General features: G+C 42.5%; 1 protein-coding gene across 16 annotated transcripts in view; it reads left to right on the top strand.

Annotated features, from left to right (window-relative positions):
- The window catches only part of MAP2 (microtubule associated protein 2), a 220,173-nt gene that overhangs the window by 822 nt on the left and 195,493 nt on the right, over positions 1 to 23,858 (top strand). The window lies entirely within an intron of this gene.

A 23,858-nucleotide genomic window follows, 5' to 3' on the forward strand; every position in this document is an offset into this window, starting at 1 on the left:
GCGATCTACCAAATAAAGACTGCTTGCCTCCGTTTGTTGCGTATATGTTTGAGACACGAAGTACGACCTGCCGTCTGAATAAGATGTGCTTTATGAAACACCTCCGGGAAAGAAGGGGGTGTGCCGCATGCCAGTAGAGTTGCTTTCTGTATGTAAGATACCAACATCATTTATTTCCTCGTGCTAAGCAGGAACTTTCAGGTTTCCTCTGAATAAAGATATTCTCCGATTCGTTGGTAGATTTTCATGTAGGCTTCTTCCTGATGTAAGGGCACAGGCTTTCACATATAAGTGGTTATTAACATAAAATCATGCAGTCAAATGGCATATATTTGTACATATTTTGTAAGTCTTTCTTACTCTAGGTCTCTAGCATCCCTTTTCATAATTTGTTATGCCTTTCAACAAATCTTTCTCCATCCTTCCTCACAAAAATCATTTGCTGTCCAGCACTTGTGCTGCTCGCAGTTCAGAAAACCTTTCCCTTTTGTTTTAGAAGGGTTCTTCCTTGCAAGATTGAAGCACGTATCCTTTTTCTTCCCATTTCCTCCCCAAACCTTTGTTTTCTCCCTGTGAAAGAACCTGGTTCTTTTTACCTGTGCTGGTTTAGACTTGCAGGGATGTCTAGACTATGGATCTCATAGCCAGTGCACCCAAGAAGAGGCTCAGCAGCGAAATGTATTTATTTTCTATAGCTTCTCTTGCTTCCCTCCTGACTGGATGACATGATCGCAGCATCTCAAGCCCTTGCTAGGGAGAGAGAGAGATTGTGCTGAGATCACATTACCAATGAAGGTGCCCATGCCATTACTTCATAGATCACAAGTAAGTGATGGGCACCTTCCCTGCATGTGGTAAAATCTCTCATCAATTAGCACAGAGACAGTCCAGTTAAGTTTGTGGGTGGGTGTCTATTTCTGCTGCTAACGTCAGAAAGTCTCATACGTAAAATGGATCCCAAACTCACCCTTGTTGCACCTAGGTCTAGGAACTGCTGAATTCCTCACTGCGTATTTCATTTCACCCATTTGCAAAACATTGATGGTGCACTCAGCAGTGGGCAGGATGCCAGTCTTAATGTGGTACCAGTCTCCCGCAGCTCAGGCTTTACAGGTGAGCTAAACTAACACTCTGAAAATAACCCCAGTGGCTTAGTGAGAGCATTCAGCGTGGAAATGAAACACGCAGGTGAGCCCTGGTGCAGCAGGGCTCTGCGAAGAGGGGTGATTTCAGCAGAGAGGTGTAGCGGCGTAAATTCTGTCTCTTTTTCTCATCTTTTACCTAAGGGACAGGATTTGGTTAATGGAACTTTACAATTTGTTGCACCCATATTGTGTGTAGCCTGTGGGTGTTTGAGCGAAGCCAAAGAGCTGTCATCCTGAGAATAGAAAGTTGCTGTTCTGTGGAGGATTTTAGCACACTTTGAGCATGGAGGGCAGTTCATTGTGCTTATAATGCAGCTTGTTACATAAAGCGGCATTGGCACCCTTGATTTAGAGTTATGATGTAATTGTTACGGTATGTTATGTCAGTACCTGCTTAGCTGTGCTCTTTAAATACATTCTGACAATAAAGAAAAGTCATAATTTAATGATCCCTGGGATGCGGAGCCTGGGCATGAGTGATCTGATCATAGTAGTCCCTAAATAAATGCCTGCAGTCTATGGGTTAAGAATTCCCTTGTTGCTAGATGTTTTTCCAGAAGCATACGTTTCCTTTCAGCCTGTGTCATGCTGCTTGCTGTATGAGTTACTGTTTGCTAAACACTATACCTGGATTCATGAGGGGAAACATTTGCTATGTGTACTGACACGAGAGCAGGCTCTGGCCCTGTGCTTGCTTAACAGTTGTCCGAGCTGTGGAAATTGCTAGAAATGTCTCAGCACAGAAATGGGTGGTGAGGCCCATTGCAGACTCTGCGGGACTATCTCAGCTATCGCCCCCAAATGTGGCATGTCATACATATGTGTTGGAAACAGGTTTGTTTTCTTAAAGGAGTGAGAAGAGGAAGAACTCAAAAAGAATTTAGCTTGTGAGGACTTTATGATGGTGGGTTTCAGAAAGTAACCTATTACTATAAGCTCGACAGAGTTGCAGGGTGCTGACAGAACTTGTAATGCAGCTGCACATTCTGTCAGATCTGAAATCTGATCAGCCACAATGGGACAAATGACAGTTAGCTTATGAAAGGCAGGGGGGAAAGCTTTGATGGTAGTGCTTCTCTAAAAATTGTGGGTCAGTCCAAGGGCCTGAGTTCCTCTCAAATCTTTTGCCTATAGCACAAGCAGTGACTGCTGAGAACTGATCTGGTATCACCTTTGGCTCGCAGCAAAAGGAAAAAAGGTACCCCTTGGTTTTATTGGGGTTCCCTGAAGAGGCACTCCTGCCTGCAGGACATTGTTGCTAGATTGAAGCCTTACCTAGAAAGGGAGCAGGGAGTGTTCCAGTTAACATGCACACAAATGACAGCCAGAATTTTGGAAAGGTATAATATCCTGGGGTCCTAGGACTAGGTGACTTCCCAAGGTCCCTTCTAAACTGAGTTATCTGACAATCAGGATATTTTGTTTGTGTGCTACCTTAAAGTCCATGTGTGTACTTGATGAAGAAATAAAATTATGGATGTGCTGAAATGTAGAATTGTTCCCTAAGACTCCAAGATGCTTGTTTTGGTCCATCTGGACTTATTCCGTTGTTTAAACACGTGCTTAATTGCCCTTGAAAGCAAGCCTTAAGCATGATTAAAAGTTAAGCATGTTTTTAATGTAAAAGGGAATGTTTTTGTTGAAAAGGGAAAGAGTGTAAATTCAGGGTGTGTAGGCTCAGTGGTGGAAAACCCTTGATGATGTTTGGTGGTGCTGAGTAGCTCCAGAGAAAGCAGGGAAATGAACAGTGTTCTGTGAAATCACTGCATTGCTTATCCCTCCCCAAACACACATGTACGCACGAAGGGAGAGTCTGGGTGGGTCTTGACATGTTTAGGGCTGGTGCTTTTTCTTCTGCTCTTTTGCTTCATGTACAGGTGTGCTGATTAGCAGCAGGTCAGTAGTGCAGCTCAGCTAATAAGAAAAAACAGCATGAGACTGATTTCCATAGGGTGGAGCTGATTTAGAGGATTGGTGCTGGAAACAGAGGTGAGTTCTTAAGCCATCTGCCTCAGTAGAGCAAAAAGCTTTTATTTCATGGGTAGGTTTAATCACAGGTTATGCTACTGGACTAGGAGGGTGTTTTAGAAGGAGATTCAATGTGACATTTGTAATTGCTTTCTAGGTATTGGAGGAAAGGACTGAAGGACTGATGCATCCATGGGGTTAATTTGGATTGCTGTGGCCACATGGGTTGACTGTGCTAGCTGTTAAGAAGCTTTGAGGTCTTGATTGACCCATTTTACTTTAACACTAATTGTTTGCTGCTGTATTAAGGAGAAAAGATGAGCTAATGCTATTGCTCCTTATGGTTTTACACTCACTGCTGTTTTCCCCTACAGCAGTCTTGCAGATGAAACTGATCTTTGTTCTTTTGTCTTGACTGGGGAGGCGGGGGAGAGCCCGTAGCAATAATTCAAAATGATAACGAGACAACAGTTTCAGAGTGTCAGTGTTTGTACTCAGTATCTTGATTCTTTGTTAGGGTGCCAGTTTGAAAGGAATTATGGTGAAAAGGTGAGGCTTGGGCAACCTCAGTCATATAAAGATTTATCAAATCTCTTCATTTTCTGTAATCTGTGAGAGAGGTTAGTGCTGCTTGATAGGCTTGACCGATGTTACTATATACTGCTTCTCTTTTAGCATTTTTAAAACGTGTTGTTTTTCTGACTTTTGGTGGTGTGATAAGTATTTGTTTATTTTAGCACATGGTGTCCATCTTGCAGCTAAAATATTTATGTGTATCTGTATGTTCATACAGTGTAAGGGAGACAATGGCCCTATTACAAGCAAGAGTGTTAAGTGGAGCAAAATCAATACAACTGTGTTGAGTGCATAGAATCTGCACACTTGCACCATCTGGAAAAAGAGAGTGCCCTTTTCAGCTCTGTTTTCTCATTATTGAAAATCTGCGGTACTTTTCCCCTTCAGGGAAATCAGTTTATATCTGTGAATTCTTAAGTTATGGATTTGTGGGTAGAATTCAGCCCCTGTGGCAAATTTTGCTCCTTCTTTTACAATTGGCACTCATGGGTACAGGGATCTGAGGAATATTGCTTGTCTCGTGTTGGTCAAGCCTCCGGCAAGAAGTAGGAAGAGTTTTTGTTAGTACTTCTACTAGCTGTAATGCAGTTAGATCGCAGTAGCTTCCAATGAGTTGAGTCTATGAAAACTTACTTTTCTGTTTGTGAAACTTGTCATTTTGTTCCCCGAGGGAGATTGAAACTAAATCTCAATAGCTGTTTGCAAAATTAGCTGTATTTAAAGTGTATGCAACCTCTAGATAAACAACATTAAAAAAAGAAAAGAAAAAACAAACCAAAACCAGCAGTCCAATCATGTCAGTTAACTTGGCAGCATTTAATTATAAGACCTATTGATTCAATTAACCCTATGTTTTCACTTTATTTTCTGGAGAGAATGCTGGGGGCTGGTTTCTGGTTTAAAACTAGGAGCTGTCAGTTGAAGATACATTATCTGTTAGAAGAGTGGCTTTGCCATGCAAAACGTGCCACTTTTCCTGAGGTTCTGATCTTGGAGGAATAAAGTTAGACAATATCTCAAAATGAGAACATAGAGTAGGAATATTATAAAGCTTCAGAGCAGAGCTAGGATTATGCTTTTGAAGACTCCGGCCTTGGTCCAAATTTGATCCAGAGATGAACAGTAGAAAGTGCTGTGGACCTTCAAAAGTGATCTGATGCTTTACTGCTGGGCCAGGAACCCAGATCTGTTGGCTGTAGCGCAGATCTACATTGACTGGCCTCCTTCCCTACATCGCTCAACCACGGTGCTGGCCAAGCTGTGGCCTCAGGAACCCCGCCTGGGTTTGAGGTAGAGATAAGGCTTTCTTTTCTGCTCTCCTCATTTTCTGTAGAAGGTATCTGTATGACTTATTAAGCTGGGGCAGGCAATTGCAGGGTGCCATACCTTAAATATGAGGACCTCCTTAGCCTCTGGGAAAGCTCGGAGACTGGGGGGGACTGTGGGTAAAGCCTCTTTTCTGTGTTTGCCATGAAATGGACTGAAAGTGCATGTTCAAAATCCTTTGACTTTAAGGAGGGTTCAGGTCTGGATCTGAATTCTGGTTAGCTGGAAAGCTAGTTAGTTTGTTTTAGCTAACCAGCTCTTTTATTCTGTTTTCTGCAGCAGCCTTTCTGTCACTGCCAGGTCTGAGGAGAAAGATTTGATCCCCTCATGGGGAATTTGTCTGGACTCTGGACCCGAGGCTGTACATTTCAATGTAATGACTCCCAGCACTGTAATGACATCCAACACTGGCTAATTGTGGGCCAAAGAGACCTCACAGCCTTTTAAGCCCCTGTCCCATTCTTGCAGTTGCTCCCACGTGATCTGGTAAGGTATCCTTGGGCACCCATTCCCATTCTGGCCATGTGGTATCACTCAGAAAGCAGAGCTGCTAGCTTTGTTTGAGCTCCCGTGACTGTGGCTTGATTAATAGCAGCCGTATGTTCACGTGCACGATGCCTCTCGCTGACAAATCCCTGTCTGGTGGTGCCTGGTGTGCTTTTCAGGTGTCTCAAGCTGCTGTTTGGTGGTTGTGTCGCAGGGTGTGGCAGGCAGGCTGCCGCTCCTGTTTGCAGTGAGACCATCTTCACGCGGTCAGGCACTTGCCTGCTTCCCTTGAGTCATGTTGAAATCAATACTAGCTTTTATTTCCCTCAGCAATTAGAAAACGTTCAAGAAGGCTGAGGAAAGAATTCAGTCAGGGCAGAGTCTGGCCATAAGAATGCTCTCCAGAAGCTGTCAGCATGCTCAGAATACACCTGGGAGTTGGTGTCTGTGTTGCCAGGAGTCCAGAGCAGACCTGGCATTTAGGCTTGGGGCTAAGTGTGCCTGGAAGGAAAGTGGCAAGTTAGTTTTTTGTCCTCATCCCTGTCTTTTCTAACATGATTGATTTGATGTCCCATAAAATTTCCCCTGGGAAAATGATGAAGAAACCCATAAATCAGGAGAAAGGAAACTGTATATTGCTTTTGCTTAGGGAGATAAAATATGTATATTTCCTGGAGTAGTAAAGGGAAAGTTGGCAAACATATTCAACAGAGCGATTTAAAAAAAGAAGAAAGAAAAACAAACAAATCTCTCTCTGTGTGGGGGAGAACAGTTAATAACATGATTCATTCCAAAGAGCAAGGGATAGAGTGTGGTAAATAAGAGCTTTCATTCCATGTTGTTCTGCAAAGTTAAGCTTTTCGGGGTATAGAGAGCTGGTTGTGCTTCTGAATAAGACTCAGCAAAATATTGAATGTAAGCATTTCATATTACCCAATGCTATCTGTTACAGCATATAATAAATGTATGTCTAAGGCTTTGAATAAAAGGCATTTTGTAATATGACAAATTAATATCTATAATTCTATATTCCACATAGTTTGCCAAAATTAGCAGCAGTCATTTATAGTAATACTTACAGTCCTTTAGGTTAGATCATTTTAAATGGCATGCTACTAGTATTGCTTTAAAACACCTTCAGTATTTTGAATGCAAGATTAAAAATACTCTTAGATGTGCCTTTCAATAGGAATAATTCAGAGCTTTTTTTAATAGAATGCATTTAGTTTTAAAAAAAAAAAAGTGTATTCAAGTCTTATTCACTTAGAATGACCTCTGGTACAAAACTGTTTCTCTGGGCAAAATCCTGAATTCCATCAGGCTTTTTTTTTTTTCTTCCTTTTTTTTTTCTTTTTTTTTTTTTTTTTCTTTTTTTGCCTTCACTTCTTTTGGTCCGCTGTACACTTACAGCATCACTGTTAGCAATAAGTGGAATTAATAATATGTTGCAAAGCTTTAACTGATAATTACAGGCACTTGGAAGTTAGAAACACACTGTCTCATTTCACCATATTTATGATATTGATTCTTCAGATGCCTGAATAGTTGTGTGTGTGTTTAGATGGCAAAGCTGATATCGGGATGGCAGCACTGACGTGCGTTATTACCTGTAATTACCAATAGGCACAGAGTGCCGGTCATGCCTTTCCCATCAGCCATCTCTGCAGCCCTTGAGTCCATTTAGAGACTGACTTTTGGATGAGCGCTGACTGGTGCAGGCGCTGCCAGTGTTGCTTAGTGCACATCAAGCAGCTGAAATCTTGGGGGTCTTCCGTCCTTTGGTTTGTCTGGACTAAGTTGTCTTTGAAGCCCTTATTGCAGGCTCAGGCTTTGAGACACTGATAGTAAGTCAAGTAGTATCTGCTGAAACAATGCCTTATGCCTTGCTTTGAAATCTCTTTATGAACTTGATTCTGTTCGTTGTATTGCAGCACAACTGAATATGTACACTGCTCTTTATGAGAGAGTAGCCCTTGATTGTAACGTTTTTTTTTTTAAAGATGCTGACAATGGCAGAGTTTAATCAGTGAAGGTGTATACCTTCTTGAGCCAGCAAATTAAAATGCTTCTGGTTGTTTTAGGCAGATACTTCTTTTTTGGGTGAGGTCATGAATTTTCTGTTTTCTTCCAGTGATGGGTACAGACCAACATGGTGATGGTGAAAGTAAGTAACTTATTTACACTTTGAATTAAGTGTTTTAGGACTGAATTTTTTTTTACAGCCTCTTACAAGCAGGAGCAGGGAATAAGTACTTGTAAAAAAAAAAATTGGGCAAGCCTAATGTTTTCCATACTTCAGGACATGAAGCTATGTTTACCACTAGGAACAGACAGAACTATTTCCTTGGTGATACGGTATTGCAGAGCTGGTATTATGGGTCATTCCTCTGAAATATCTCTGACTGTGATCAGTGCCAGGTGATTTGTTTGGCCCTTACTGCCCTGCCACTGCCAGGTGAACTTGAGTTCTGAAGTTTCAGTCACCTGGAAGATCTGAGTTATTTTTGTTTCTGATTCATTTTATACACTAATAGAAGTAGTAATTTTTTTTTTCTGAAGAGGATGAAATTTTCTTCTGCTTTTTAAGTTACTGCAAGTGACATTGCTTGTTCCAGTGTGCAATGGAGTAGGTGATCTGTCAGTGTCCTGGGATGGGCAAGAGAATGAATATTTTAGATGTAGTGTGGTTTTGTGTTTTCTCTGGCAGTGTTTTGGTGGCTTTCTCTCACTCGCCTAAGGGAGAGGGAAGGTAAGTGAAAAATGAGTTTTCCTCCAGTGGGAGAGTGATCTCTGCATGCATTAAAAGGCAAAAAGAGAGGTCAGAGGCATGCGTTATGTTTTTATTTGAAAAACTAGCTGTAGAGACTTGTTTCAGCTGTAGCTTGTAGGTTTATTTTCAGAGTTGGCGCAACAGTAGGACTAGAATTTGCGTGTCCAGGATCTCCAGAGACTGTTGAACAACAGATATAAAGAAGCAGCTTGTCTCCCTGTGTTCCTCTCTTTTCCACAGCCAAACATGATGTAAATGTAACTTTCTTTTGGATTTGGTTCCACTCATGCCTTTGCAGTCGGCAAGTCTGGTTTATTTATTGTCTGCTCTACTGCCCTTACCTGCAGGCGAGGCATGATCTAGATAGAAGCCTAATCCTCCTGGATTAGTAAACAAGCCCTGCCCCATGCTTGTGCCGCTAAGCAGATGAGTAGCTCTTTGAAGAATGTTTTGAGGCTTGTGAAAATAAATTCTAGCAGAAAGTTTACTTTTAAAAGATATTAAAATGTGCAAGTAGTCAAATGGGCAAACAAGAGGGCCTCAAGAATAAAGGTGCTGTGTCTTGAGTCACTTGTTAATGTTTCCCTTTCCATGATGGATTTACTTCTCAGCTGAACTTTAAAATCCTTGAAAACTGGCAGTGGTACTGGGCAATTTCCCCTTTCACTGTAGCTCTGGCTGCATTCCTGTTTGTCTCTCTTTCAATTTGCTGCTTTTCAGTTTCATCACTCATTTTGCATTGAAGAACTCTGGGCAGAGCTCCATGTAAGTAAGAAACCTGCTATACATGAAACCATGGAAAAAAGAACCTGTGATATTCTCCTGACGAACCTTGTTTTGACGAACCTTTGGGCAAGTGGGGTGAACAGCACGTGCTAGTGGGGAGAGCCTCTGGCATGTTCATCACAGGGCTGCTGTAGGTTCTGGGTTTAGCTTATCCTGTTTGCTTAGGTCCTGATCCACAGTAGGACCAGAGAAGCTCTTCTTGGCTTGCAATTCATTCCTGTTGGGATTTTATGGGCAAATTTCAGCCTTGTCTGCAAAATCATCCTCTCTGTATCTGCTGATAAAGTGACTGGGGCCTGACCTCCCCATGCGCAGTGTAGGCCCAGGGTGCCTACAGACCATGCCAAGGGCTGCAGGCTACTGGAGCGCCCTCCGGGCAGTGGCTCTGACGGGTCCTTTGTTCATGCCCGAGCCTGGGAAAGCAAGTTCCTAGCTGCTGGGGCAGAGTAGACATTTCTGCCCTGTGTCTGCTGAGCAGCAGCACTTGCTGTTTCTTATCGTACTAATTCCTGAGGACGGCAGGAGCATCAAGCCTCACTCTGTGGAGCTGCCCAGCACGGAGTCCCACTCTGTACACTGGAAGGAGTTACAAGACCTTTTCTCTTTGCTATAGCAGAAATCAGTTTTTCCTACTGTGTTTGAGAAATACTGAGACAATTTTGCTAGGTATGTCCACCCACCCTGGTAAAGTCTGAAAACCGTCCCCAAGAACAGACTACTGGAAGTGCCCAAGTAAACGTTTGCTGGGTTTAGCAAACGTGAAATATGGGACACTTTATGCATATTAATATTAGTGCAGTAGTGGGAACCTGGAGCAGCCTTCCAGTTTGGTAGTCTGGGATGCAGTCTTCTGGCGGCCAAGGCTTATCTCAGCTGGTCCTGTGGGGGTCCTGTGCCTGTTTGCTCCCACGGTGCCTGGTCCTTGCTTGACCCCGTGGGAAGCTGGCTCAGGAAGTTGAGCTGGGGCAACGCTAGTGCTGTGCAAAAATGAGTGACTTTCTGCCAGTCCAGCTCTCTCAAATACTCCAGAGCACTGGAGAAGGGGAGGGGCAGGAATGTGTATCTGAGAGCTGGAAGGCCTTTACCTGTTGGAAAGACAGTGATTTTAAGGAAGTTAATGCTTCATTTTGAAAACAAAGATTGCAGGATCTAACCTCCCTGGATAGGTTGTGTTGCTTCCTAAAAAACATGGAATTACACCTGTTGTGAATCTTGCCTAGTACTTTTCAAATTACCTGCTTTTTAGATAAATGGTCTTGTTCTAAAAAGCTGCTCTCTTAACTTTTAATTTTTTTTTTTTGAGGGTTTTTTTTTCGATTGTGAGCAAAGGACACAAGACATAGGGTTACAGTGAAAATGTTGTACTTGGCTCCCTTCCTGTTAACAGAAATACACTTGGCTTAATCTTTTGCTACTAGTCACAGGAAGATATGTATGGTAATAAACAGACCTTCTCGGCTCTCTGCTGCAGGCTCTGAACATTGCTGTGCTGCAGCTGACTTGCTTGCAATAAAGCCCTTGCCTGTATCTTTAATGAAGGACTGTCCCGAGGTAGAAATTGCCTTCCTTGGAATTAAAAGAGGAGGAGGAGGAGGAGGGATGTGTGTTGTGAGGAAAAGCTAAGCCAGGGAACACCTGGCAACCAGATGGCCCTTAGCATGCTGCATCGTACTCACACCTTCATTAAGGATTACTCTGGCTGTCTCTGGGTAATAGATTTAGAGGTCTGGGGTCACAAAGAATTAGAAAATTGTAGCCAGTTGCAATTAAAAAAAAAAGTTATTTTTAGAGGACAAAGAACTTAGCTGAGCTGAAAGCTGAATTAGAGCTACTTGAAATGTTAGGGCTCAAATACTGTGGGTGGTATTTTCCAGGCGACCAACAAAAGAGCCCATGCACTTCAGTCAGCACAAAGACAGCCCAGGGTAGTGGCAGGTGGGCTGGAGGCAGCAGAGCTGTGAGCGATGGCAGTAACGTGGAACCGGTATTATTCAGCTTCCTGAGGGCAGCTGGCATTGTGTTATTCTCTGAATATTTATGTGTGCAACAGATAAAGGTTGCTCAGACCGTTAGTACGCTAGGACTGTGTGGTTTGCACTGTGATTTATATAAGCTTGACTCAGTGTCTTATACTAATATTCTACCTGTATTTAATTTTATTTTATATTTCCCCTTCAGTGCGCCTGCAATTCAGAAAAGGCAAACTTGAAGGTTTTTAAATTTTCAAGTGAGTTACGAGAATGTCAGTAGGGAAATAGAGATTTGGAAAGAACTGTGCTAGCATACAAACCCTTTCTGTGTTGGTGACCAGTCAGCAGCAGCAGTAGTTGGTGGCTGTTGCGGATCAGGAATTCAGGCTGGCCTTGTGTGGGTGCACAGAAGGGAGCATGAGGAAACTGCTCTCCCTCCTACATCCCCTGTACTCATCTGCTTACTCTGGCAGGTACGAGAGGCACTGCAGTACTGAGATGCGTGGGTAGGTTTTGGCTGTCTCACTGCTGCCCTGAGAGATGGGAGCTGCCCCTTCCTGAGGAGTTGTTTCTGTGAATCAGTGGCTCTTGTGTCCCAGCTCTTGCTGAATCTGGGACTGGTGGATACCATCCTGCACTGCTAACTTGCTCACTGCCCTCCTTTGAAAGGTCTTTGGGTACGTTGTGGGAATAAGAAGCGAAGAAGAAACTTTGCTAGGCCAGGGGCTGTGTAAGGTCCGATTACTTTCCTTACAAACTCTTTGGAGCATCCGCACGAAGCTTGAGTAGGCTGTTCATCACTTCCATTCTTATGATGTTGATGGAATAATGAGGGCATCACTGGCTTTTATCCTATATATCCTTTGAGGCAGTATATCTATTGTCTCTTTCATATTAAATGTTCATAAGAAAACTTGGAAATGCAGTATCATTGAAATATTTATTTAATTACTTGTTAGCGTTGATATCAAAGCCTATTGTGAATTTCATGAAGTGAGTTCTGAGGAATCCACCTCAAAAAAACTTGTTTTAAATATCACTTCGGTTTTTAAGGCTGCTACCTGTGGGATTGGTTCTGCAGTTGAGATCCTTGTTAAAGATGACCTAACTTGCATTATGCAATGAAGTGTTTGTATTTTATTAAAGACAAGCCAGTGACACCCAAGCCAGTGACCCCATGATATGGGGCAGCCACATGAATATGGACCCACTCTGTCTTGAAAGGATGGATGAAGTTGTTCACAAAGTCTTTTCATTTTCTAATCTCTCTGAATCTGGAAGGCTATATGGTATTTCTTATTTTACCTTAGAGGGAGGAAAAATAAATCATCTCAGTTCTTGAAAGCTACTGCTCCAGGTTAGGCAGTCCTTACATTAACAGTTTGTTACCCAGAGAGGCTAGAATATCCTTTTGTTGTGTGTTGATGATGTCTTCAAGCAGTGCAGAAACTTGGAAAGAAAAGGAGAGGGTACATGCCTGAAGGATTCACTGTGCTGCTGCTGGTTTTCCCCGGAGAGGAGGCCAGCTGTCTTGAAGCTGAAATTAAAATGTAAATCCTAAAATAGGCATAATTAGGGTACTTCCTTTAGACAATGTCTGGTGCAGGCAGCTTCAGTTTTTGGGAGTGTGTGGGTTTTTTTTCAGTGAAGAAGTGTTTGAGTAGTGAATGAGAGAGGGCACAATTAGCAATTGCATGCTGTGTTGGTGCTCTCCAGCTTGGGAAAGTTGTGACAAAGAACAGAGCACGAGTTCTTTTTCCCCACCAGTCGTGCTGCTGCCATCTCTAAACCTGATGAAGACGTGTGCTTCTGAACATACAGAATTACTGCTCCAGTAACGCATTGATACTAAAATGAGCAGAAGGTGCTGGATGGAATCAGGATGGAGAGCTCCTGGGGTGCCTCATCTTAGGAGAATCTACCATGGGCCTGCTAAAGACTTCTGTGAAACAGGCTGCATGGCAGCTTGCCCTTGGTGGGAGTCTTTGTTTTGGCTCTGCTGGACTTTGAGTTAGTCCTTGAAAGAAGCATATTTTGTAGAAACATTGAAAGTAGAAAGCAAGGCATGATAATCTCATTTTTGAGATGATTTTCTCATTTCAACACCGTGTGGAACTTGCCGGAGGCCTGAGTGCCAATGAAGTGGTAGGGAGAATCGGAACTAAATTTTGTTTGGAATGCGCCTGGCAAAGCAGGCTGGGGCTTGTTCCCAGCTGAAGACTGAGTGACTGTGGTGTTTCTTGTTCCTCTATATTAGGGTTTTGGCCCCTGCTTTCACACAAAATCAGATGTTGAGTTGTAGGTCTACGTAAAGGTGCTTAGAGCTGTATGTGTGTGTCTGACAACTTTGGCATATTTGCCTGACAGGTATTTAGCCTCTTGGGAAATACCTTTATTATTATTATGTTGTCTTTCCCAGGAAGACTTGTGGTGTAATTTTCTTGGGGATGTTAATGACAGAATAGTTTGAAGACTCCAGACTTATACCCATTTAACAGTAGGAATCGTTGTTTGTAATATTATTTTGCCTAGGGAATGTGGTGAAGTACTTTGCCATATTGGGGTAAGTTTGGTACAGACATTCATGATCTAAAGAGGTCTTAAATGGTCATAAGTTTTGTTGCTAAGTCCAGCCTACAGTTTCAAATCAGAATAAGACCCCTTTCAGCCTGGCTTTTTAACAGTGCTGTGAAGTGGTGTTGTGTTTGATTTAATTATGGCCTCTACATTGCTGTTTAATTTTGATGGCTCAGAGATGTGACGAGTGTTAGAACAGTGCTTTGAAATAGTGTTTTTTCACATTGTCTAGCTCAACGCATTAAAAGCCCCAAACTAGCGAGGCAGAAATCAGAGCAGATGTTTATTTCCCCTTTTCCATACTAAAGAAGCTGTAGCTCAATTTTGGTTTTGCCATTTAGATTTTTATGATGACAACTGGTGAAACCATGCTGTTTGTCAGATGGAAAAGTACGTCTTTGTAAAAATGTCATTTGAGATACTGGAAAATGCCTGGCTCGGCTAATGCTGTCACTTATTCTAAGCAAATGGCTGTGATACTTTCTGATACTCTCCTGGAGTCATATAGTGGTCTACTTTAAATCCTGTATTTGTGAATCTTGAGCTAGGGATGACTTTCCACAAGAGCCTAATCCTGAATCTGACAGAGTTTTGTAGGGAATTACTGCATTTCTGTGAAAGCTTTAAACCAACTTCTGTCCTTGACTAGAGAATTATCCCTGTTTCATAATGCCATCTGTTAGTTACTAAAAATTATTCAGGAAGAATATTTTTTTTTCAGAAGTGCTGAAGGTATCAAATTATCTTACAGAACTGAGTTGCATCCCTGTGAAGTTCCTCCAGGCTTTTCCATACTGAACAGCGTAGATGCCTGTCCTGGTTTTGGCTGGGATAGAGTTATTTTCTTCCTAATAGCTGGTATAGTGCTGTGTTTTGGATTAAGGATGAGAATAATGTTGGTAACACACTGATGTTCTAGTTGTTGCTGAGCAGTGCTTACACTAAGTCAAGGACTTTTCAGTTTTTCATACTGCCCTGCCAGCGAGGAGGCTGGGGGTGCCCAAGAAGCCAGGACAGCTGACCCAAACTGGCCAAAGGGATATTCCAGCCCATATGGCGTGATATCACCAACAGTGATACTTCATTCAGTTTCATACTGATGCACGTGAATGACTGTAAGTCCTTCTGCGTACTACATTCAGGTGCTAGAGCAATAGCTCCTCCACATATAGAAGGACTGTAAATAGGAAGCTTTTCATATGACAGTAATGAATTCTGCGGTAAGAATAATGTAGTACTGTACCAAAGGAAATAAATTGTTGTAAAGAACATCTTTGGATAGTCTGTCAAACACAATGTCTAATAATGTATCTGTAATCTCTGTCAGTTCTGTGGAAAACTCTAAAATATGAAGAATGACAGAATAAACTGTGCACGTGTGTTGAAATATGAGCATTCATCTTGTAACCATCTTTATAATCAACTGACAAGAGCTATTAAATCATCTTATTAATTTCCTGTGTTGCCCTACTTACTATGCTGACACCTGGATGACTCTTGCAGTGTATATTGATCAGTATGCCCTTTATTCCTCTTCCCTCAGTGGCTTGGTAGCGTTTTTGGTTGTACAGGCTGTGGCTGTGAGGACCTTAAAGGGAGGAAACAGGTCTTGTTTGTTGCTCTGCGAGGGGGAAGGTTCTGTGATCTGTTTCCCATTGCGGTGGGGCAAGTTGTGCAGTTGTAAGCTGGTTGGTGAGAGGCTGTCAGCTTCAGCTGGGAGTCTTCAGCTTCTTGATTAACCGTTTTACTGTCCTTAAGGAAGGCAATGGAGGACTTTATCAGAGGCCCTGGATAGCAGATCAGGCCTGGAATTTCAGCATGAATTCAACAGGAGAGCAGGAATAAAGGATAGAAAAGTGACGATATGTGATCTAGATCCTGTTTGATTCAATGGAAAGAGCCATGTATAATTAGCATCTTCCACTGAAAGAGTTTCAGAAGGCAAATTGTAGGCTGTGGGAGAACCCATAATCATCACTAATACAATCTTTGAGTCCTACTGAGACATTCTTTACCTAGAATCCTCAGAAGAATTAAAGGATGTTTTATTTTCAGTTGGTAATGTTAGTACAGCACCCATTTTATAAAGAACCTGTAGCTTTCATTTATTCTCTACAAACCTGTGGGAAGGGCAGTAATAACCTGGGTGAGATTGTTAGTGATTTGCAGATCTTTTTTTTTCTTTACTTTTATTCATTACACCTATGAGAAGTAGTAGATTTGGCATAATTTTCTAGACTGCCCTACAAGTGAGCAGCATATAGACCTTGCCAAAGACTGTGGCTTAATTGGTAATGTTTGGGGATTTATGAAGGGGTTCCTTGGAGACCGAGGGTGGTATGTAACAAAATCAGTGGCCTGTCATCTTTATAACACTTTCTTCAAAGGGAGGAAGTGCAGATCCTTCAACTTGCCAATTATTGCATGTAACTTGCATCCTAACTTTTGGGGTGGAGGAGGGAGGTTTCCTACCTGTTTGTGCCATGAACACAAGCAAGCAAATTCATGTAAAAAGTATGTACATACGCATCCACATAGATGAGCATTCATGTTTCTTTGCTCCACTGAAGTCACAGGGAGAGATTGGTTTGTGCTGGATCAGAATCTAAGTGCATTCTTTCAAAGGTAACCAATATTTCTATTTACCCTTTTTTTTTTTTGTATGGTATTCTGCAGACTTGATAGTACAATAATTTAGCCCAGACTGTAATCTCTTGAAATCTTGTAGTCAGTATGATAGAATTATTTTCCAGTAAAATAGCTAGCAGGCTTTGCAAATCTTGATGTGTAAATGGAAGGTCACTTCCTTAAACGCCACCAAACAGGATTTACTGTGAAATCTGTATCAGTGAAATCTGCCTGAATTACTTGTTGGCCATTAGTTAAGTTTTAGATATTTTCTCAGAGTTTAATTTTGGAATTTTGCAGTCAGGGCCAAAATGGGGCTTGGGGTGTTTTTTTCCAGTTGTGATTAAGGCCCTAGTCCTCTAGCAAAAAACAGGTATCTGTGGCATCACTGTAGGCATGTGAGGTCCCAGCCTCTTCGCTAGGAATAAAGAGGAGTCTGTGCTTGTAGGCTACGTTGCAGGATTAGCACGTAAAGCATGATTATGTGCTTACCAGCGTGGTTATTCCCTTTGCTGCCCTTCAAACAGTGTGCACCCTGCTGTGGCACTGTCCTTAGGCCTTTCAAGCCTTTGGGGCAAAATTCGTCCTTTTCTCAGAACAGCCTATGCCAGGAGAGAACCTGTGGGTATAAACTAGAGGACTGTAGGTGTATTAACAAAAAGGCAGGTTTCAATCTATCCCAGCAGATGTGGCTGGCGTTACAGTGCGCTAAGCTGAGGGGTGCTCCTAAATATGCAGGGAGCACCATCCTCATGCTGAGGGATCCAGAGAGGGCAGGCATCCTTGAACTGACCATTTTGTCTGCATTGCTGCTCCCCTGGTCCTGGACTGCTGTATTACTCCTGAGGTAGGTGTTTGGCTGTTTGGTCAAACTGATGTTTGCGGTGAATGGTGATGAAATGGCAGCCACCTCCTCTGCCCAGCCTCCCTAACTAGTGTGTGCCGGCAGGAGAGTGCCTTGCTGCCTTCTGGGGAAAACTGTGCTTCACAGTTCCTCCGTCCTGCAAGGATCTCTGGGTCATTTTGTTCCTTCACGGTTTTGAGCTCAAGAATATTACTTTTGATGTAGGTTCTTAAAGCTCTAACACTCTTTTTCCAGCTGCCCTGCCGATAGCACCATGCACTGCCCAGGTAACCATATAGACCTCCCGATTCATAAATGTTCATCAGCTCATATCATAAATGTTTATTCCATGAGCCAGCTCCAATCAGCAGCTGAACTGGGGCCAGACTTATTAGGGGAACCAACAAGTCTCTCTTTGAATGCAGGGCACACAGAGGAGAAAAGGGCAGGTCTTAATTCAGTGTGTAGTTTAATTGTTTTTATTTTCTCAGAGGCCCTGAAGCGATGTAATGCAGGTTTTTCAAAGCTGACATCACAAAATACTGGGACATGCTGCCAAGTCCACGTGGGTGGAGAAGAAAGGAGGTGTTCTTGATCCTTATAAACACTTGTGTTTCTGTTCTCAAGAAAGAAGAAAGGAACAAACTTTCCCAGTGATTCTCTGAGAATGTAAATGCCACATGAGCATTCTGGCTAGCAGCAGAAATGGCATTTCCTGTCCTGTCTTCACTGCCCAATTGTCTTGTCCTAGTTACGTAACCTGTGTTTTATCGACTAGAGCATATGTATAGAAAACTAGTTGGAGAACTCTACAAGTCATTTATCTCCTCCTCACAATTTCCGGCAGAATTACTCATACTCACAGTTGCTCTGAAAAGAGCGTTCAGGTATTCTGTATCAAAGCATGAAGCTGCATCCTTTCACCTGTAAACTAAATATTTTTTGTCTTATCCCTGATGATATTTAGGTTGCAAAACCTAAAAATTAGCACAAACATCCATCATTTTCCTTAAGAAAGAATCTCAAAAGTTTTTAGCAATTATGCTGCTTCTTGATAGAGGGAGGATTGTTGGGCTAAATTAGTCCTTGATGAAACATCATTTCTCTTAGTGATTGGAGAAAAATTAATTTTCACAGTTATATTTACACCTCCTATGGTATGCAGCATGGGAGGGCTGCTTGCTGCCAGTTTGCACAAATCATTTGCTTTACAATAGTATATTGACCAGCCAAATATAGTGTTTTGTTTATGTAACCAAATCTAAAGAAGGTGCTTTTCATTCAGATGTTCTATGTACAGAAAATGAATTAAGACACTTGTGTAAATAGTGCTCAGGTCATTGTGAGTTCTTTAGAAGAGTGTAGACAGTCACTTTTTGAGTATTTGGCAGTGCACAGTGCGGCCTGGAATTGGAGAAGCTCTATAGAGGCTGCTCAGTTTGATTTGTAGCAGAAGAGGCTTAGAAATGCCTGGACTCAGCGCTGTTTGGTTTGTGCTCCTTTTAGCCATCGTTAAGAACTTGTGCTCTTGCTATGCTGATTCAAGATGGCCCTTTGAAGAGGCTGTGTAGTTTTTATTAACCTTGTTATCAAGTGCACTCTACATAAAAAGAGTGCTTTGCTGTTCCAGAGCTCTGAGACGCTGCAGGGATGGGACAACTTTATTTGAAATAATAATGACCAACTCAGTTTCTGGCAAGCAAAGGAAGGGGATGTGGGAAGAAAACTAATGAAAAAAATCTAGCCCCAAATGGAGCACAGGAGGCAGTGTTTACCATAGCTCGGAAAGGTTTGGATATGCGAATCTGGAAGGCTCACCTTATGTTGCATGTCTCTGTTTGTTTGGAGTGGGGAATTAAATTGCGTAGTGACTTTAGCCAAGTGGAATATGAATGGAAGAACACATTTGGTTTTGCCTCTTTTTGCATGCCTAACCTGAATGTGCTTGCAGGTGGAAGCTGTTAGCTGTGGAGCTGTTGATCCCAGCAGGGAAGACAGCTTGCTCTACTAATCATTCAGGCTGGTAGTGCTAAACTGCTAAATCTTGTTTTCTTTAATTGGCCTAGTAGTGCCTTTGAATCAGTGGGGCTAGGGTGAATAATGTACTCAAGATTTGTCCTGTATCTTCATCGTAGGCCATAGGTCTTACAATGTAAACTATTAAATTACTGTAGATGAAACATAAGAGAGATTGGTCTTGGAGTCCCTTGGGAATTGTGGAATTGCAAATTAACTCCTCACAATTTACTTAATCAGAGTGTATATTTATTTTTTCAGAAGACGTTCTCTTGTGAGAAAAGTCCATGAAGCGGCTAATTGGAACTGAGGTACAGCTGGGATTCCCAGCTTCCTTCTGAGAGTAGCAAGCTTTGTTTGCTTGTTTCTTTATCTGCTCTCTATGATATACTGATACATAAGGACTTTACATTGAACCTCTGGCAGGGGCAGATAGGCCCAAAACTCCTTAGCACTCAGTATGGAGGAAAAAATTTCTTCAAATAGCTTCAAATTCTTTCCCAGAAGTCCTGACAAATGATGACTTAACATGACACAAAAATGCACCTGGCTCAGAATAACTGTACTGACACAGTGCCTTGTAGATAACGTGGTTTGTTCCCAGTTTCCAACATGCCCTTCTTTGCTCTCCACACTGTAATTGATGCAGCAAGAGACATTTGAAAACAAAACTTTCTGCTCTGTTTTGCAATAAAGTTATATGTCTTCCAGTCCATTGGATCTGCAGTGTCAACTAAAGTTTGTATAGCTTGGATTGTAGAACAGCTTTTGACCATAGGACCTTTCCTGTTAGTCTGAAAAATCTAGGTCCTCAAAGAAAATGAGTACAAATGTTTTTCTTCAGTGAACTGATCTATTGCCTTCCAGATGCTTGCAGGAATGGATGTAGGGGCCAAAACTTGTAAGGTTGGTATTTTCAAAAGGGCCAAGGAGTGAAATGCAGTGGGAACTGGGATGTACACGAATCCTGAATTTCTTTGTGCACAGTCCCATTAAATCACGTGCAGCTCTTGGGGGCTTGCTGCTCTGCGTAAGGTGTTCCCTCCTATGTAATGCAAAGTAAAAAGTTTCCCTTCCGAGCAGCTCAGTGTGTGGGCTGGTGACTGCTCGGACCCCTGTGTTTGCAGCTGGCTCCAAGTTGTCCCAGAGGACCTGAGGGTAACTCTTGGAGAGGAAGCAGACTACCTCGGCTTTGATGGAGGTACCATTGATATTGATGGCATAATTCCCTCCATGCAGTGTAAGACCACAGGAGACAAAGGCCTTTAGGTCTTGAGTACAGGGACAATATTTCTGCTCAAAGTGTCACTATTTCAGCTCGTGAGGTGGAATGAGGGGAAAAAGCTTTAGTGGTAATAGTTAAGTTTTTATTTTAATAGAGAGGGAGAGAACGTGTGAACTTCTCATTCAGTTTACTTTTCCTAACACTCATTAAAGTCATCTTCAGTGCATTTGCATTGTGTTTGGATTATCTAATCAGCATGCCATTGCTCCTTTTTTTTCTCCCCCGTTTCTCAGATCTGCCATTGTCATGAAAGTAAGCATTCTATAGCAATAGGTTTTGCTGCTGAAAAAGAATGGAGTTCTGTTTAATGGAAGTTGATTTAGTGTCTAAAAATAGACAAGCCCTGGCTTGTCTCCTGGATCAGGTGGTTATAGTGGTGAAGACCACCTGTCACAGGAGTTTTTTGTTTTGTTCTTGGGGACAAGTATTTTTCTGACAAAGGATATGCAACTTTAGGAAATTGAGAATTGTAACTACTTTAACAGCTGATGTCAACCAAAAAATGAACTGAGTGTGCTCAAATATCAGAATATTATTTTTCTGTAATTAAGTCTGTGTATCATAGAATCATAGAATGGTTTAGGTTGGAAGGGACCTTTAAAGGTCATCTGGTCCAAAACCCTCCCTGTATCACTCCAAGGAGCAGGGACAGTTTCCATCATAAGGACTTTCAGTATCTTTAGGGATTACAGCATAATAATAACTTGGCAATTAAAAAAAAAAAATTGACATTGGAAGATAGCTTTAGATGTGTTCTCCTGAGAGTAGATTTCTTTAACCACATCATATTAAAAAAAAATTGGTATGTTTAGATAATATCAGATTAAATAAATTCCTAGCAGTCTATCATCTGGGGTTGGATCTCTGTGGTGAGAACTGCCATCTCAAAAGGAGAAATGCAGTTTTGCTGTGGCCCCTTGAAGTCGTATGGTTTTAGGTAGAGCTTTTTAAAACACATTGGTGATTTCCAGCTGGATGATGATGATTATTTTTTTTTTTAAAGCATGCTTAACCTTTCTGTGGTTGCAAACAATTCTAGCTACGGTCTACAAATCCTAGCTCTTACTGGAAATGCTGGGAGGTGAGGTGCCTGGGTGGTGTTGGTAAATCCTAGCATACACCCGTCTGCCCCTCTAGAGACACGGTTGTTAAGGTGGTGTCCCTGCATGCCACTGGCTTTTGGTGGGGCTCGCTTCTTAGTCACACAGGCATGCTGTGACAGTGCCATGCGGATGCACGTTTGTGGATACAGATCCTGATCCCGCAGTGCATGCTGCAGGGAGCCATTCTGGTTCCACTGGGGTCCTTTGAAAAGGAGCAGTTTGCTCTTGGAAGCAGTGCCTCCACTGTTGCTCTGCACGTAAGATGGCTCTCCATTCCCCCTTCTTCCTGCGCCTTGAGAGCCGATGCCTTGCACAGAGCCTGAGTGATCTCCAGGCAGTCATTCCACCCTGCTTTGCAGTATTCTCTCTTCAAGTAGTTTGTTTGGTAAACTAGCAACAGTGTCAGGCATATTGAGTGCACAGTTTCCTGAAGGAAAACCAAATACATCCCTTTAATATGAAGAGTTAATTTATGTGCTTCTGTTTTGAAAATGAATTTTTGCTCTGTTCTGGCAGCACAGAGAAACAGGAATAGCAAATGTGCAGCGTGAGTGCAACATTGGAGGTGCTGTCCTCCTGTGCAGGGGCAGACTGGGAGGCTCCGCCCTGGCTCTTTGAGGTGGAGTTGCTGAAGCAATCCTTTGTAAATAACAGATCCTGGTGTTTGTTTTGCTGTCTTTGTAATAAACCATTTGTACATCATTGTTTTCATTATTCATCTAGCCTCAAAGATGGAGAAATAATATTTAATGAATTCATGCACTAATATTTTTTTTGATCAATAATTGAATAAATTACTGGTGGGACAAGCCATCCATTTCCATTTGAGGTGTGTGGCCATTCAGTCCTTCGCCTCTTTGCTGCCATGAAAGGGACCAGCTGCATGGATAATGGATCTTGTGACCTGGATTTCTGTCCATCAGCAGCTGGATTGCACCACCGAGGAATTTCACGTAGGCCATTTGCATGGGGGTTGGGTGGAGCAGCAGAGTGAGGCCTGGGGAAGAGTAGTGTGCAGATAGGCAATGCTGTGGTACCATCCCAAATAATATTTTTTTCTTTGTTCTCTTCTTAGACCACCTGTGCTCGTGGTAGAGGTTAATGCTTCAGCCACCGATACCCATTCCTGACTGAGCTACCTGTGTTTGCAGACTCCCTCTCCCAGTTTAACGAACTGAGTTACTGTGCAGTGGTAACTCTGTGCTAACCCAGCTTGGTTCAACAAATTAATGCAAGTGACTGAACTGACAGCTTGTGGCGAGGCGATCTCAAGCAGGAGACAGAGTGTTTGTGATGCCTGGAGAGCAGTGACTGGAGAGGTACCGATGCATTTTCTTTGTAGACAGTATAGGAAGACCAGCTTTGTGTTTAATTTTTTTTAAAAAAACTTCCTTGCAAGTCCAGCTCTTCATTTAGAGCAAGTTGTTTGTGTTTCAGCCATTGAACTGCTTGCAATCAGAGCTGCTAGCAGCACTTGCAAGCTGATACCTCACTTAATACTTGGTCTCTCTTCAGTTTTGTGGCAATTTGGGAAGGGAGATTAAAAGACTTGGGAAAACTGGTCTGGACGAGTGAGTGAATCAAAACCAAACTGGATTGGTCCAACCTGTAATTGTTGAAAGATGTGTTTACCTGTATAGTAGATAGGACACTTTAAGGGCCTTTGCACTTGCTGGCCAGGATTACGTGTGTCAGGTGACAATCAAGGGCACTCTCTGCTGACGTAAACCAATGGTGTCTCACAACTGGAAGGGTCATGTAACTTCTTGCTGGCTGGTTAGGAATATATGCTGTACTTGGTTCCCTCTTGTGTTACTAGGCCTTCTCTGCAGACTTAGACTTGACCTGCCCATATGCAGTGGATCAGATGTTTGCTGGCAGAAACTGGGTAGTTCACGTGTGCAGCCCGGGGCAGTTGTCATGACAAGTCTCATACGGTCCGTTGGGGTTCTTAGGTTTCACTGTGTCTGTCTGACCAAAGGATACTGGTGCTTTGTTAAAGATATCGTGGCTGGAGAACAACCTGCTTTATTTTTTTAGAGAGTTGCAGTCACTTAAAGTGGGGGATCAGAAATACGTGAAATGTATTCCTCTTCCAGACTTCTACTTAGCTAAACGGATCACATGACACTAGACCACCCTCTCCAGCTCTTGCTACGGAGACTCAAGTTTGTTTTCAGAATCTGGTGAGGGTTTTGCCTTTCACTCTAGCTCAGCTTTCTGAGTCACTTAGGGAAGTTTTATTATGTTTTCTTCTTGGTAGGGAGTCCCTCCACTGGGGAGCTCAAATGGTTGGTTCCTTCTGTGTGAGAAGTACAGTCTGTCTCAGCAGGTAGTGTTGATAGACCTGAATTCCACATGTCCCACTGCAGCTCGGG

The sequence above is a fragment of the Chlamydotis macqueenii genome, chromosome 6, assembly GCF_036417535.1.
Source record: "Chlamydotis macqueenii isolate bChlMac1 chromosome 6, bChlMac1.mat, whole genome shotgun sequence".
Lineage (NCBI taxonomy): Eukaryota > Metazoa > Chordata > Aves > Otidiformes > Otididae > Chlamydotis > Chlamydotis macqueenii.